Here is a 12557-nt window from a genome sequence, read left to right on the forward strand (position 1 = left end):
AATTCTATTACTCTAGGAGGTGGACTGAAAGAGATGTTGCTGCAATTTATGTCAAAGAGTGTTCTGCCTATGTTTTCATCTAAGTGTTTTATAGTATTCGGTCTTATTTTTAGGTCTTTAATCCATTTTGAGTTTATTTTTGTGTATGGTGCTAAAGAATGTTCTAATTTCATTCTTTTACATGTAGCTGTCCAGTTTTCACAGAAATATTTATTGAAGAAACTATCTTTTGTCCATTGTATAGTTATGCCTCCTTTGTCATAGATTAATTGACCATAGGTGCATGGGTTTATTTCTGGGCTTTCTATCCTGTTCCATTGATCTATATTTCTGTTTTTGTTCCAGTACCATACTGTTTTGATGACTGAAGCTTTGTAGTATAGTCTGAAGTCAGGAAGCCTGATTTCTCCAGCTCCGTCTTTCTTTCTCAAGATTACTTTAGGTTATTTGGGGTCTTTTGTGTCTCCATACAAATTAAAAAAATTTTTTTGTTCTAGTTCTGTGAAAAATGCCATTGGTAATTTGATAGGGATTGCATTCAATCTGTAGATTGCCTTGGGTAGTATAGTCATTTTGACAATATTGTTTCTTCAAATCCAAGAATATGGTATATCTTTCCATCTGTTTGTGTCATTTTTGGTTTCTTTCATCAGTGTCTTATAGTTTTTGGAGTACAGGTCTTTTGCCTTCTTAGGTAGGTTTAGTCCTAGGTATTTTATTCTTTTTGATGTGATGGTAAATAGGACTGTTTCTCTAATTTTTCTTTCTGAACTTTTGTTGATAGTGTATAGAAATGCAACAGATTTCTGTGTATTAATTTTGTTCCTGCAACTTTACTGAATTCACTGATGAGCTCTAACAGTTTTCTGGTAGCATTTTTAGGATTTTTTTTGTATAGTAGCAATATCATGTTGTCTGCAAACAGTGACAGTTTTACTTCTTCTTTTCTAGTTTGGATTCCTTGTATTTCTTTTTCTTCTCTGATTGCCATGGCTAGGACTTCCAAAACTATGTTGAATGAAAGTGGGGAGAGTGGACATCCTTGTCATGTTCCTGATCTTAGAGAAAATGCTGTTAGCTATTCACAGTTGAATATGATGTTGGCTGTATGTTTGTCATATATGGCCTTTATTATGTTGAGGTATGTTACCTCTATGCCTACTTTCTGGAGAATTTTTATCATAAATGGGTGTTGAATTTTGTCAAAAGCTTTTTCTGCATCTATTGAGGTGATTATATTCTTTTTTCCTTCAATTTATTAATATGGTGTACCACACTGATTGATTTGTAGATATTGAAAAATCCTTGCATCCCTGGAATGAATGCTACTTGATCATGGTTATGATCGTTTTAATGTATTGTTGGATTCAGTTTGCTAGTATTTTGTTGAGGACATTTGTGTCTATGTTCATCAGTGATATTGGCCTGTAATTTTCTTTTTGTGGTATTTTTTTCTGGTTTTGATATCAGGGTGATGGTGGCTTCATAGAATAAGTTTGGGAGTATTCCTTCCTCTGCAATTTTTTGGAATTGTTTCAGAAGGATAGATATTAACTTTTCTCTAAATGTTTGATAGAATTCATCTATGAAGACATCTGGTCTTGGACTTTTGTTTGTTGGGAGTTTTTTAATCATAGTTTCAATTTCAGCACTTGTGATTGGTCTATTCATATTTTTAATTTCTTCCTGGTTCAGTCTTGGGAGATTGTGTCTTTCTAAGAATTTGTCCATTTCTTTTAGGTTGTCCATTTTACTGGCATATAGTTGCTTGTAGTAGTCTCTTATGATCCTTTGTATATCTGTGGTGTCTGATGTAACTTCCCCTTTTTCATTTTTAATTTTATTGATTTGAGCCCTCTCCCTGTTTTTCTTGATGAGTCTGGCTAAAGGTTTATCAATTTTGTTTATTTTTTCAAAGAGACAGCTTTTAGTTTCATTGATCTTTTCTGTCATTTTCTTCATCTCTCTTTCATTTATTTCACTCTTATCTTTAGTATTTCTTTCCTTCTACTAACTTTGGGTTTTGTTTGTTTTTCTTTCTCTAGTTGCTTTAGGTGTAAGGTTAGGTTGTTTATTTGAGATTTTTCTTGTTTTCTGAGGTGGGATTTTATTGCTATAAACTTCCTTCTTAGAACTTCTTTTGCCGTGTTCCACAGGTTTTGGATCATCATGCTTTCGTTTTCATTTGTCTCCAGGTTATTTTTGATTTCCTCTTTGATTTCTTCAGTGATCCTTTGGTTGTTTAGTAGCATATTGGTTAGCCTCCATGTGTTTGTTTTTTAATTTTTTCTTGTAGTTGATTTCTAATCTCATAACGTTGTGATTGGAAAAGATGCTTGATATGATTTCAATTTTGTTAAATTTACCAAGGCTCTCTTTGTGGCCCAGCATGTGATTAATCTTGGAGAATGTTCCATGTGATCTTGAGAAGAATGCGTATTCTGTTGCTTTTGGATGGAATGCTCTATAAATATCAATTAAGTCCATCTGGTCTAATATGTCATTTAAGGTCTGTGTTTCCTTATTGATTTTCTGTCTGGATGATCTGTCCATTGGTGTAAGTGGGGTGTTAAATTCCCCCACTATTATTGTGTTACTGTTGATTTCCTCATTTATGGATGTTAGCATTTGCCTTATGTATTGAGGTGCTCCTATGTTGGATGCATATATATTTACAATTGTTATATCTTCTTCTTTAAGGTAATTTTTGATATGTATGTTTTTATTGCCATTTTGTTAATTGTTATGGATTTGTTTTTGTAGGTCTTTTTTCTTCCCTTCCTCTTTTGTTCTCTTTTCTTGTGATTTGCTGACTAACTTTAGTGTTGTGTTTGGATTCCTCTTTCTTTTTTTGTGTGTATCTATTCTAGATTTTCTGTTTGTGGTTACCATGAGGTTTTGATATAGTAGTCTATATATAAACAAGATTTCGAGTTGCTGCTCTTTTAATTTGAAATGCATTTACAATATCCTGCACTTGTACTCTCCTCTTCTCACAATTGCTGGTTTTGATAGCATATTTATGTGTGGCTGATTTTCTACCTTTACTTTATGTTTGCCCTTACTCGTGAGCTTTCACATTCATAATTTTCGTGATTCTAGTTGTGGCCTTTTCTTTTATCCCTAGAGAAGTTCCTTTAGGACTTGTTGTAAAGCTGGTTTGGTGGTATTGAGTTCTCTTGGCTTTTGCTTGTCTGTAAAACTTTTGATTTCTCCTTTGAATCTGAATGAGAGCCTTGCTGGGTAGAGTATTCTTGGTTGAGGTTTCTTCTTTGTCTTTGGATGTAGGATATCTTTTTTGGCAGTTTCCAGCATTTTTTTTGTTGATGGTTGTTCAGCAGTTAGTTGTGATTTTGGTGCTGTCATAAGAAGAGGTGAGCTCACATCCTTCTACTCTGCCATCTTGTCTCTGCCCCAAGATTTCTTTTTGAAAGTGAACATCCCCTCCCTCAAAGACTCTAGAATTCTGAAATTTTTTTTCTTTTTGTGGTACACGGGCCTCTCACTGTTGTGGCCTCTCCCATTGCGGAGCACAGGCTCCGGATACGCAGGCTCAGTGGCCATGGCGCAGGGACCCAGCCACTCCACTGCATGTGGGATCTTCCTGGACCGGGGCATGAACCCGTGTCCCCTGCATCGGCAGGCGGACTCTCAACCACTGTGCCACCAGGGAAGCCCATAGAATTCTGCATTTTAACTAATGTCTTGGGACTTAATTAGGTCACAGATTGAATTCTTTTGGAACAAAGGCTTTTTTGGCTAAGGTCATTATTTTGTCCTCCATGGCTCAAGTCTCTTGAGTTCAACTCAGAATTAAACTCTTTGTTACACTGTCAGGAGATGTGGAGCTCCACATATACCATGACATAAGAATGAAATGATGACATTATTTAAAATAATGGGGACATGGGAAAGATAGGTTAAAAAATGTTTAAGATATTTAAATGTTGGATAAATATCTAAGGCAAAATGTCTTCTTAGAAAGGAAATTAAATAAGCCTAGTGAGGTACAACCTCCAAGGCCAAAATATAATAATAATAGAAGCACTGAATATAAGGCGAGTATTTAAATCACTTTACAAATTCATACACATTTATTCTTTCAATCGCTGAAGTAATACCAGTTATAGGTCAACTATGCTCTCTTAACAAATATTAATGATATGTCCACTATCTTCTACTATACTTACTCTTGTCTACTCTGTGTAAATCTATAAAAGTATTCCCTTCATTTTTCTTTACTTTGACTTCAGATTCCCAATCATAACATTGACATTTGTGTCCTAGAATTAGGTAGCTTTTGACAGGGTTCATAAAACATGATCTGGGTTAGAATCCAAGACAGAGAGCCACCTGGGACAAAAAGGTAAAATCCAGGACAGTTTAGGTCAATACAAGACACAGATTATCTTATAAACAAGTGACATTTTTTTAAAACGAATATCGTATATGTTTATTTATTTATTTATTTTATTTTTGGCTGCGTTGTGTCTTCATTGCTGTATGCAGGCTTTCTCTAGTTGCAGCAAGTGGGGGTTAGTCTTTGTTGCAGTGCATGGGCTTCTCACCATGGTGGCTTCTCTTGTTGTGGAGCACGGGCTCTAGGCGTGAGGGCTTCAGTAGTTGTGGCATGTGGACTCAGTAGTTGTGGTGCACAGGCTTAGTTGCTCTGTGGCATGTGGGATCTTCCCAGACCAGGGCTCGAACCCATGTCCCCTGCATTGGCAGGGGGATTCTTAACCACTGCGCCACCAGGGAAGCCCCAACAAGTGACATTTTTAAAAGGTGGGAAATTTAATTTTAAAGCAAATGCTCTATTCAGCATAACTAATCTCCCTGTCTTTTTATCTGGGTATCTTTAGGAGACAAGTATTCTCTGCAGAATAATGTCCACTTTATCAGAACTAAAATTTTGATGTGGTAAATAAAAGAGACAGAATATTTCTCTTATAATAGTCTCTCTCTTTTTAAGACCTTTTTATTTGTTTGTTTTTTAGAGCAGTTTCAGGTTCACAACAAAATTGAGCAGAAAGTACAGAGTTCTCATACACCCTGGAACCTACACACGCACATTATTAACCCTGCATTATCAACATCTCCCACCAATGTGGTACATTTGTTACAATTGATAAACCTGCATTGACACATCTTAATCACCCAAAGTCCATAGTTTACATTAGGGTTCACTCTTGGTGTTGTACATTCTATGGGTTTGGACAAATACATAATGATGCATCCACCATTAGAGTATCTTACAGGGTAGTTTCACTTTCCTAAATATCCTCTATGCTCCACAAAGTTACAGACAAATTACAAGTTCAGTATAAAGAACTTAGTTTTCCTGAACCACGTGAGCTTAAATTGCTGACCTGATACCTCATTACTCTCCTCCCCGGAATACCTTAGCATGTATTTCCTATAACAAGGACATTGTTCTATGTAACAACACAACCAGGAAATTAAGAATGATACATCTCTATTACTTAGTCCTCAGACCACATTCAAGTTTCATCAGTTTGGTCCCAATATTTAGTAACTTTTACAGCAAAGGGATCCAGCTCTATATCCTGCATTGCATTTTGTTATCATGTCTCTTTAGATAACTTCAGTTTAAAACTGTTTCTCAATCTTTCCTTGACTTTTTCTTTTTGACTTTCATGATGTTGATAGTTTTGAAGATAACAGACAAAATATTTTGTAAAATGTTTCCCATTGTGCGTCTGTCTCATGTTTCCTCATAAATAGAATTAAATTATGCTGCTTTGGCAGGAATATGACAGAAGTGAGTTGTGTTTTTCTAGGTGGTGCACAATTTCAATTTTTTCTGTTACTGATGAGGTTCAATTTAATCACTTAGTGTCTGCTGGTCTTCTTCAGTTTCTTACCATTTCTTCCTTTGTAATTAATAAGTAATTTGCATGAAGGTACTTGTACATATCCCATTCCACATTACACTTACAATTTATCTATGGATTTTTAAAATCTTTATGGACTCACTGTTTCCTATTTTGTCTAATTTTTAACTTATTTTAATTTTATATAATTTTAATCATTTTAATACTTTATTCCTATTTTACATATTACTATCATTACTTATTTTGATGCTCATATTGTCCCTAATTAAGTTAGTAGGAGCTCTTTCAAGATGACTTCTGTAGGGCTTCCCTGGTGGTGCAGTGGTTGAGAGTCCCTCTGCCAATGCAGGGGACACGGGTTTGTGCCCCGGTCTGGGAAGACCCCACATGCCGTGGAGCGGTTGGGCCCGTGAGCCATGGCTGCTGAGTCTGCGCGTCCAGAGCCTGTGCTCCGCAACGGGAGAGGCCACAACAGTGAGAGGTCCGTGTATCACAAAAAAAAAAAAAAAAAAAAAAAAAAAAAAAAAAAAAAAAAAAGACTTATGTATCCTTTTGCCATGTTCCTATCATTCTTTGAACATTTTCTTATTTTTTGGCATAAGACATTCCAGACTTATATTGTCCTTGTCTGAGCCTTGGAATCAGGCATTTTTCCAAGGAATGCGGGCTCTTTTTGAGGAACCCCCTCCCCGTACAGTCTCCCTTCTCTCCTGCTCATGGTTCTGATGCTCCTCACTGGGCTGTCCTGCCTAGGATACTCTTCTTTCCCTTTTGGGCTCTGTCATCCTGTGCTAGGCTGTGCTCTACCACCCCTCCCCTGTAAACACCCTTCTAGCCTGTTTAGGCAGAGTCCTTTGAAAACCAAAGTCGGATCATGTAGCTTATTTGGCTCAAAACCCTAAAAGGGCTCCAGTTCACTCAGAGTAAAAGCCAAAGTTTGCCATAAGCTCTGAGCTGCAACACGGTCAGGGTCAGGCCCCAGCCTCTCCCATCTCCTCTCCTTCTGCTCTCTTTTTGCTCACCCTGCTCTGTGCACACACCAGGCCCTCTCCTGCTGGAGGGCTCTTGCTCTTCCTCCCAGCAATGTTCTTCCTCCACAGAATCTCTTGGCCAGCTGCCCCGTACCCTTTGAGTCTTTGCTGAGATCTCACATCTTCAGTGAGGCCTCCCCGACCCATCTCTTTAATACTACAAACTTCCCTTTGCTTAGGTTGACCACGTTTCTTTCCTTTAGGAAATATGTATAGATGGATCTATTTGGCAATGCAGGCTGATGCCCACAGGACATGGGCCTGAGAAGAACAGCAGAACCAAAAGAGATCAGAGCTGCTCTGCCTCAGAAAGTGAAGGGAACTTAAAGTTTGCATGGGTGGCTGCCCAGCAAAGGGATGACGGCTCTGGGAACAAGTGCGAGCAGCAGGGATAAGATGTGAACAAGATTTAGAGGTGATCCAGAAACATTTAAGAAGTTGTCTCACACTCAAGTGTAAGTTGTTTTCTTGGAACTTGCAGCAATGCAACTATCTTGTTTGAGGGTGCAGTTAGTGTTCAACTGGGGCAGATGGAAAATGCAGTGGACATGACCCACCAAGGAGAAAGAAGTCAGTGAGAATATATGCACCCCCAGAAAATCTTGCCGTGGGGGGAGGCGGGAAGCTGGTCTTTTCACAACGTGTGGGATGATGGGCCAAGCTGCTGAAACAAGCTGTTAAAGGGAAGGTTGATCCCAGAAGTCTGAAGGCTTCAGGGACTCCTAGGTGCAGGTGATACATACGAATGCAAGAGTACTCCCAAGACCCTTTCTCTGATCTCATGCAAATGAATATCTATTACATGCTCAGAGGAAGGGAGTTCACCATTCAAAGAACTGTATCTGAGACTGCCAGGTGTGCTCTGGGAATGAAGACCGTCTTGGACTGAGGTGGAATGTTCTTCTCAAATTGGGAGGACAGGCAGTGTGAGCATCGAACTGTGGGACCAAATACGGCACAATTTCATATATTATGAAGTTAAATATCATTGTGTTAAAACAGAGACACTATGGAACCAGTTGTAACATTGGCTGCAATTTTTGAGTAAATCTAAAACAGAAGCTCTGCACTGAAGATAAGCTGCTTTAGGCTGTGCCTTTACACCTTGGGAGTTGTTTAATTCCCTCTGCCACTGGATTACTACATTCTAAGAATTAGAGAAACACTGAAGGAAGGTAAAAACACTGAAGTGCCCTTTCTTCATCACTGTTGACCTTGGGCAAATTGCCAAACTCATTAGTTTTCTGACTTATAAAATAAAATAAGGAAGTTGACTAGATGCTTTTCAGTTGGGCTGCTTTTGGCTTTAGAAATGCCCTCAGGGTTCCTTTCTCTTTCTTTCTCTTTCAGCATCTCTTTTTCTGCAGGTCTGTTCTATATTCACCTCTCTACCATTTGCCTTCTGTGTCCTCTGAGTTTCTATTTTCTTAGAACTTTGACCTTTACCTTGTCCACTGTGAAGGTCCCACTTCTCTCTACTTTATGACACTTCTTAATTTTCAGTTTCTGCCTTTCCTGTAAATTGTTCAGTCTGTCCACTTCCACTTAATTCCTTACACCTGAAAGGAATCTGGCCCAGCTCATCTTTCTGAAACAATTCACTCAGTTACAGATTGCGGCCAACCAATAGAGGAGGAACCCTGCAATCAACTCCCATCCTGACACAATCAGAGTCAGTGAACAGTAAGTTTCTATGTTAGAAAACATGGCTGCTGTCCCTTAGCAGGACTGTAGGAAAGTCATAGTCCCTTAGAACTGAAAGCAATTGGCAGGAATCATTTTAAAAAGTCAGATTTAACCCCAAACCTCTTTTGACTTTTATTAATTCTATAAGTAAGACACTGTCTCACACCCAGGTTTGCTACGACCATCATTTTGATACTTATGACTTTATTGGCTGTATTTTAATAGGATTTATAATATTCATCTATGTTACTAAGTAACTCTAGAAAATGAACACAACATTACTAACAATTTTTAAGGTTGTTGAATATTTTAGGCTCAGTAAAGATATGAGTTCATTCCTTATCCATTTCCTTTTATTCAGTTCAACAGATATTTATTGAATGTCAGTTCTGGACCAGATGCTGTTCTAAGTAATTGAGATACAGAAAGGAACAAAGTGAACAAAATCCCTTCTCACATGGAACTCACATTCTAGAGAAATCTAAATAAGTTGTTTGCTTGTTTCTTATTTTAAAAAAATCTTTAAGCATAAAGAATTATTAACAAAATCTCATATATCCCCTACTCTGTTAGAGCTCAACATTTTGCCACACTTGTTTAGTTTTTTGTTTTTTTTTTTTTTAAGAAAAAACACTGCATATAAAGTTGAAACTCTTTATGTAGCTTCCCCTTCCCAGAGTGTTATGGACTGAATTGTGTCCCTTCAAAATTCATATTTCGAAGCCCTAACTCCCAATGTTACTGTATTTGGAGAAAGGACAAATAAGGAGGTAATAAAGTTGAAGTTAAAAGGGTGGAGTCCTGATGTGGTAAAGTTGGTGTCTTAAACAAAGAGAGAGACACAGCGCCATCTCTCTCTCTCTCTGCTGTATGAGGACCCAGTGAGCAGGTGGCTATCTAAAAACCAGGAAGAGGGTCCTCACCAACCAGAACCTTGATCTTGGACTTCCAGCATCCAGAACTGTGAGAAAAGAATTTCTGTTATTTAAGCCACCTAGTTTATGGCATTTTGTTATAGCAGCTGAGCAGACTAAGACACAGAGTTAAGCACTATTCTGATGTTGGTATTTACCAATCCCAAGCAGGATATATACTTTTACTACATTTATGTGGACCTGTGAACAAGAACTACATAGCTCTTTATATAAATAGTATCATGCTCTACATACATTGCATATTTTAAATAACTAGTCTATTTTCATTACAGCTCCTTTGAAAATTTGATGAAAGTTATGGCCAATTTTCTCACAGGAAAATTGTACAATATTTTGTATATAATTTCTGACAGCTCATAAACTGTGATGCTCAGCTATGAAACCCAGATTAAGAACCTTTGCTGTAGTTATAATTACTCTTCAGAATATTTACCCCACAATATTGCAAGGTCCTTAGTCATGTAGCAATAAAGTAAATCATGACCACTGTTCCATGCTTACTGAGACTGGAAAGTGGACTCATATTTTAGAAAGATATGTAATAATAAATATTGGAAATAATTTTCTTTTGAATGCCAGAAAATTGAATTATCTGCATATTCCATTTTTCAAGTCTTCTAAATAATTGAGGTTAGCAGCAGAGAATCACACAGTAGTGATATTGGCTTGATAAGGTGTTAATAAAAATAGGGTTCATTTGACATGACATGAAGGGTTTTAGTTATTACAAATGAATAGAACTAAAAAAAAAGTTCCTGTAATTTAGTGTGTTGATTGCTATAGTTAATATCAAGTCCCATCTTGTTCCCCTATAAAATGTGAGGACACTCAACTACTTCCCTGGGAATTTGGAAAGCAAAGGATTTTTTTAAAAACCCGGTGTGAAGTTTCTTGGAAAGGATGCCTAGCATAAGGATATAATTGTTTTTTGGCATGCTGGTAGGTGCTTCTGTACTGCTCTTTGCTTTCCTCTGATCGTAACAAGAATACTGAGAAAGACGTTCAAGGCCAAATGAACATTTACAGATGAATTACCACCTGCCATGAACACAGAAAGAAATATTGATGTTAAATAGAGCCATTTGAGAAATCAAGTAGAGGAAAAGACTGTGGAACCCAGTGAGATCTAAAGAAACCTCCAAATTCCAGAAAACAGCACAGATCTAGAATGAAGTGGGATATTATCTGGAAATCACATTCTTGTTTTTGTTGAAGTCTAACATTGCCTATCTTTATCAAGGAGTGCTGCCAGCTATGGAGGAGACACATTCTGAGATTAACTCCAGAACAAATATTTCCCAGGCAGAAAAGAAAGGAAAAGTCTTAACCATGATAAAGGTGAGGAATCGAAGACAGCATACATACAGTCCAAGAGAGACAGAAATTTGTGGACTGGAAGAATCAGTGGGAAAAAAGATCATGTTTAGGTTTTTAAAATACAAAGAGAAACAAAGTGATAGAGAGATAGAAGGAGAAAGGCTGAGGAAACTGAGTTGCTAATATACACAGGGAGATGGGCATTCTGAACATTATTTTAGTACATTATTTTAATAGGTGATTGCTGGATGGACAGACCATAACTTAGGACCAGCATACACCTGAGAGTCTATATATATGGAGAGAGAGAGATCCATCTTCAGTAAGGTATAGAAGAAGAGCTGTTATTAATAATACTTAGGAGGAGAGAGAATGAAGAATAGGCTAACCACACTTTGAGTCCCCATATGGCTTGTCTTCTCCTGAGATTGTGGTAGGTTGAAAAATGGCCCATCAAAAGATATCTATCTCCTAAGTCCTGGAACCTGTGAATGTTACCTTATGTAGAAAAAAAGACTGTGGATATGAGTAAGTATCTTGAGATGAGGAAATTATCCAAGATTATCCTGAATTTACCTTAAATGAAAACACATGTCCTTACAAGAGGGAGGCAGAGAGAGATTTAACACATACACAGAAGAGAAAGAGGTCATGTGACCACAGAAGCAGAGATTGGAATGATGAGGCCACAAGCCAAGGAATGCTGGTGGCCACCAAAACCTGGAAAAGACCAGGAATGGATTCTCCCCTAGGGTGTGAAGGAAGCTGACACCTTGATTTTGATCCATTGATGCTTATTTCAGACATTTAGCCTCCAGAGCTGTAAGAAAGTAAATCTCTGTTTTTGTAAGGCACCAAGTTTTTGTTAATTTGTTACAGCGCCCATAGGAACATAATACAGAGATCAAGCAGACAATCAGCTGCAGAGCATCACACGACAGGGATATCAAAGATTGCACATATGATGACTCTTTGAATGAGGATTTGAGAGTTAATAGGCTCACATTAGCCTCCTGGACATCTGAGTAATGTAACCATGTGAGTTTCCCAGAGTAAGAATGAGAAAGTATGAGGAAAAATTTAAGTGTTTATCCTGCCTTTTCTGTAGAATTGTATTTTAGAATAGCCAGTTACTCCTTTGATAAGGGAAAGCTTTTTTTTTTTTTTTTTTTTTTTTAAATACAGGGAGAGGGAATTATAGAATTAGAAAGTCACCAATTTTCAACCACCAGTGAAAAAACTGAGGCAAAGATCAGGGAAAGATCATCAGGCTAAAACCATTCCATCAGTGGTTCTCAAAGTCCGCTGTTTGCTGGAATCACTGATGAGCTTTGCACAATGTCAATGCCTGTATGAACTACTAGAAATTCTGATGGAATTGGCCTGGAATGGGTTCTGGGCATCAAGTTATTTAGAAGCTCCGAGGTGATTGCTTTTTTTTTTTAATTTTATTTATTTATTTATTTTTGTCTGCATTGGGTCTTCGTTGCTGTGTGTGGGCTTTCTCTAGTTGCGGCGAGTGGGGGCTACTCTTCGTTGCAGTGCACAGGCTTCTCATTGCAGTGGCTTCTCTTGTTGTGGAGCATGGGCTTTAGATGCATGGGCTTCAGTAGTTGTGGCACACAGGCTCAGTGGTTGTGGCTCACGGGCTCTAGAGCGCAGGCTCAGTAGTTGTGGCACACGGGCCTAGTTGCTCCACGGCATGTGGGATCTTCCCAGACCAGTGCTCAAAC

This window comes from Tursiops truncatus, chromosome 8 (genome assembly GCF_011762595.2).
Source record: "Tursiops truncatus isolate mTurTru1 chromosome 8, mTurTru1.mat.Y, whole genome shotgun sequence".
Taxonomy (NCBI): Eukaryota; Metazoa; Chordata; class Mammalia; order Artiodactyla; family Delphinidae; genus Tursiops; species Tursiops truncatus.